Source organism: Sceloporus occidentalis, unplaced genomic scaffold, assembly GCF_023333645.1.
Source record: "Sceloporus occidentalis isolate IW3139 unplaced genomic scaffold, rSceOcc1.0.p SCAF_65, whole genome shotgun sequence".
NCBI classification, from domain to species: Eukaryota; Metazoa; Chordata; class Lepidosauria; order Squamata; family Phrynosomatidae; genus Sceloporus; species Sceloporus occidentalis.
In genome coordinates, this window is record NW_028317045.1 from 2,970,001 (window position 1) to 2,975,000 (window position 5,000).

The following is a 5,000-nucleotide window of genomic DNA, read 5'->3' on the forward strand; positions in this document are numbered from 1 at the left end:
TTTCCAGCGTCTGAAGACACGACACCTCCGGGAGTCGGCCTCCTACGACTCTATGGTCACCTTGTCAGACGAGGCTCGGTTAGAGCTCCATTGGTGGTTGGTCCACATGGACGCGTGGAACGGCCGTGCCATTTTCGGGTCAAGCCCAGACTTTGTCCTAGACTCCGACGCAGGCCTGTCTGGTTGGGGGGCTGTTTGTGGGGACGTAGCTACCGGGGGTCCTTGGACCACGGAGGAGCGTGATCTCCATATCAATTGCGGTTCGCAGCTTCATGAAAGACGTCACTCACTGTTCTCTGGTGCTGCGCATGGACAACGTGTCGGCCGTCCCCTACATCAACAGGCTGGGGGGCTCGAGATCCAGGCTTCTCATGGAGCTCACCAAGGAGCTTTATCAATTCTGCCTGGACAACCATCTGTCCATTCGCGTGGAATATCTACCTGGCAAGGAGAATCTCGGGGCCGATTGGTTCTCTCGCCATTGGAGGGACGTGAGCGACTGGCGTCTTCGTCCGGACGTGTTTCACTCTCTCCAACGTTGTCACGGTCCACTCCATCTGGACCTGTTCGCGTCCAGGGCGAATCGTCTGACCGACGCGTTTTTCAGTTGGCTTCCGGATCCGCTGTCTTCAGCGGTGGATGCCTTCCTGCAGTCGTGGCCGCTCCAGGGAGCTTATGCCTTTCCCCCGTTCAACATGATCCTGCGGGTTCTCCATTCCGTCAGTCGTCAGGGTGTTTCGATCCTCCTGATAGCGCCCCTGTGGAGGACACAGCCGTGGTTCCCACTACTTCTGGAACTGTCGTGTGCAGATCCCCTGATCCTTCCCTTATCCTGGGATCTGCTTCGGGATCCGGAGGGGAACCCTAATCCTCTCATCCTCCAGAATCGTTTCACTCTGGTGGCTTGGACGGTTTCCGGGGATCCTGGCATGTGCCAGGCTTATCGGAGTCAGCTCGAGATCTGCTCTGGGGCCCGGACACCAGGAAATCTTATCTCCAGGCTTGGCACGCCTGGGGTCGCTGGTGTCTGGTTCGACACCTTGATCCCCTTAAGGCACCTGTGACGGCGGTCCTTAATTTTTTGGCCCATCTTTTTTCCCTGGGCAGGTCCTACCGGACTATTAATTTGTTTCGCTCGGCCATTTCGGCGGCTCATGTTCCGGTGCAGGGACTGGGTGTTGGTAAGGATCCAGCGGTCTGCCGTCTCCTTCGGGGTGTTCAGCTCTCCAGGCCCCCTAGGGCTCGTTATGCATCCTTTTGGGATGTCTCCCGAGTATTCCGTTTTTTGGAGGTTTGGCCGGATAACGATGGGTTGTCTTTCCATCAGCTTTCCGTCAAGACCGCTCTCCTTTTGTGCCTCGTTACGTTTCGACGGGTGTCTGATGTTCGTGCTTTTGATGTTTCCTCGTTGGTGTTTCGGTCTCCGTATTTCGTCGGACAAAATCCAACTCCACATCGGTGTCTTACCCTTATTTCCCCGACCGGCCACGCCTTTGTGTGGCTCGGTGTGTTCAATCTTACCTGGCCAGGTCGGCTGAGTTTCCTTCTTCTCGGTCGGGTCCGCTCTTCATCTCCTACGTGCGTCCCTTTCGCCCTGTCTCTGTTCCCACGCTTTCCAGGTGGATTCGTTGGATTCTCCTTTTGGCTGGCATTGAGGGCTCCTTCGGGGCGCATTCGGTTCGTGGCGCGGCCGCCTCCGCGGCGTTGTCGGCTGGCTGCTCCCTCTCGGACCTTTTGTCAGCGGCGGATTGGTCAAGGGAATCTACTTTCCGGACTTTTTATTTCCGGGCCCCGGCTCACGCCGCTTTGGCGTTGGTTTAGGGGCGTTAAAACTGCAAAATACGAAGCCTCCTGTCTTGCTATAAAATTAGGGATTAATCTAGCCTTGGTGCAGTATTAATCTAAATTTTATTAAAGACAGGAGGCGAGTATTTTCCCTCCCTTTTCATTGTCTTTCCCTCTCTTCTTCTTGACTTCGGTCTAGCTGATTTGGGGGGTTGTTAGTTGATTCTTTGTTTACTTATATTTCTGTGCCTGTTATTTTGTGTCATGCTCGACATATGTTGCTTGGTACTGTCACGATCTCCGTCTTTTCAGGTCGTCCTCCAGTTGTTTGAGGTGTGGGAGCGATGGTGTCCATTTTCTGCTCCGTTCCTGTGTTCCTGAGTTTTCCTGCTGGTTCCTTACTTTGCTTAGGGACACCTGAAACCTGATTCATCTTAAGTCCAAAGTATAATGTACAACACATGGCTTAGTTTATAAGCAATCCACATTGTTGTTTTCTGTATTTAAAAAAAATATATATATTTTCTTCCCACAGAGAAAGTTGAAATGTGACATTTTGCAGATGGCATAACCACCACTATTTTTCACCTAGCAGGACAGAATCATTTATTAACCTTTTGTTTTTTTGTTAGAAATTTACCCCATAGACCTCCTTTTCACCATTTAGTTTCAGAAATGTATGACATGGGCGTCAATAATGACAAAAAGTACAATTTGTTACAAACAAACTGACATTAAATTTTCTTATCATCTTGGAGGCTATTTCACCAATGAAATGTAGTACTTTCAACATTTCATGTTAAAAATCCTCAGCATTTCATCTTGCACATTAAATCATAAACCGTATCAAATAAGCTCACTCACCAAGATAATTAATTTGGAAAGAATTTTAAACATGTCAAGCATCCAAAAAAATAACAACAGTGTTACAATTTCAAGAAAAGAATAATGAACCTCCGTGGAAGGTCTTCAGTCCAAGTAGAAAATAAATAACAAAGCAGTTAGATGACATGGACCACCTGTTCATAGGTAAAATACAGGAGATTTTTGTTTTCGCCCTCAAAATATATTTATATAAGTGGTTAACTGGGTTGTAAATCAATTTGTCTGTCTTTCCTGTGGGCCTTACTTAATCTTTACTGTGTGTCATATTACAATTCACCTTGTGTGGTCTCTATAATTTTTTCATAAATATTTTATGCATCATAGCACTTTATTAATACAAATATTTTCTGACCCCCTTCAGTTCCAGTTAATTGTAATGTTAAAGAGTATGAGACGAGAGAGAGAGAGAGAGAAATGGCTGATATTGAACTGGATTAAAAAAAAAAGGTTTAATTGAATTCTACCTAAACAATACCTATAAGCATACCTAGGAACTCTTGTCATTTTTTGCCTAATGGCCCCGCTGATTTCTCCATCTACAAATCAGTGTGTTTAATTTTTGGGTGGAAGAGTGGCTTTGGCCCTGCCTACTCCCTACTCAGAATTGAATTCCTATCCTTTCATAGACTGCAAAGGGATAGGAATAGGTATTTCATTATCTATAGGTATTCAGTTCAAGTTTTGTTCTAATTTAAATGCAGTCCATTTTGTGCAATGAACATAGCTTCATCAATGTTATGATTTCACCTCCATAACGATTTCACTGGATCTGCGCGTAGATGTAGTAAAGCTTACCTTGTGTAGGCAAGTAAAGCCACCCTGAAAGTAAGTTATAAAAGTTAATTGAAATAAACTATTAAAGTGAATACTTCAACACCCACTGTAAATCTAGAAACCCATTACTCAAATGATTCATTAGCATAAAATACCTAGATATATTTGAAATGTACATAAGTTAATCCTTTATACTTGATACTATACAATAAGATATATTATCATATAATGGAAAAAAGGCCTTGATAAAGTCTGCAATGGCTTAGCCGAAAGGTTGACCACCACTTTTTGTGTGTTACAATAAATGAATGCTTTATTTTTGCATAAGACCACAGAGTACCTGTTCATTAAAAGCCCCAAGACTGCTCCTCTATACACTTCTGTCCTCATAATAAATCATTCCCGTGGAACGTGGCCAAGCAGTGAAGCAAGATGGATGCTTCTTTCTGGGCTCCGTTAAAAAGAGATGCCATATCACCTTCAAGCGACCATTAAATCACCACTCCGTACATCCTACGAAGAACCGATGACCACTCTTTGGTCCAAGAAGAACCTTGACAAGATGTTGGGCCTCAACAACGCCCTAAAGGGTCCCCGTTAGACTGAAGAGGCTGGTTACCAGACAAATTCCTCTGAAGCGTGGGACTTACAGAGTGAGGGCACAGAGACTGAGGAGTCCTTCACACCCACTACATTTAAAAGAATGCTGGATGAGGTGAGAGAGAACCTGCAAAACTATTTTACTCAGGTGTTGTCCGCACTTAGGACAGGAGTAGTAGAAGTTGGTACAAGAGCAGACCACACTGACAATAAAATTTGTAATTTATTTTGGTAGATATTTGTTAGATCCGGTAAGATCAACTGTTTTTTCCGTTAGATCTATAACACAGGAGGCGGTATTCACAATCCTATTTTGTGTGGGGGGGATGGGAATACATATGGGTTGCCCCCCCAACTAAAATTTGGAAAAATGTTTTATTGATCATGGTACATTCGTTAGATCTGGTAAGATCAACTGTTTTTTTTCATTAGATCTATCATGCAGGAGGCGATATTCACAATCCTATTTTGTGTGTGGAATACATGCGGGTTGGACCCCCCTCAACTAATATTTGGATTTTTTTAATTGATTTTGGTAGACATTAATTAGATCCAGTAAGATCAACTGTTTTTTTCATTAGATCTATCACGCAGGAGGCGGTATTCACAATCTTATTTTGTATGCGGGCGATGGGAACACATACAGGCCCCCCCCTCCACTGAAATTTGGATTTGTTTTATTGATTTTGGTAGATTTTCATTAGATCCGGTAAGATCAACTGTTTTTTTTTGTTAGATCTATCACACAGGAGGTCTGTGAAAACAATATATCCTTAATAACATTAAAAAAATACATCTGACATGCAGAAACCGTATGTGTTTTTCTTCTTATAGTAAAAATGTACTTGACAGTTTGTGCAGTTTCAGATTTTTGACAAATGGTAATTGTTTGGGTACTTTAACAATTGAAAGCTGTATAGGTTCAGACCTCCATGCAGGGCCGGCCCGACAATGGA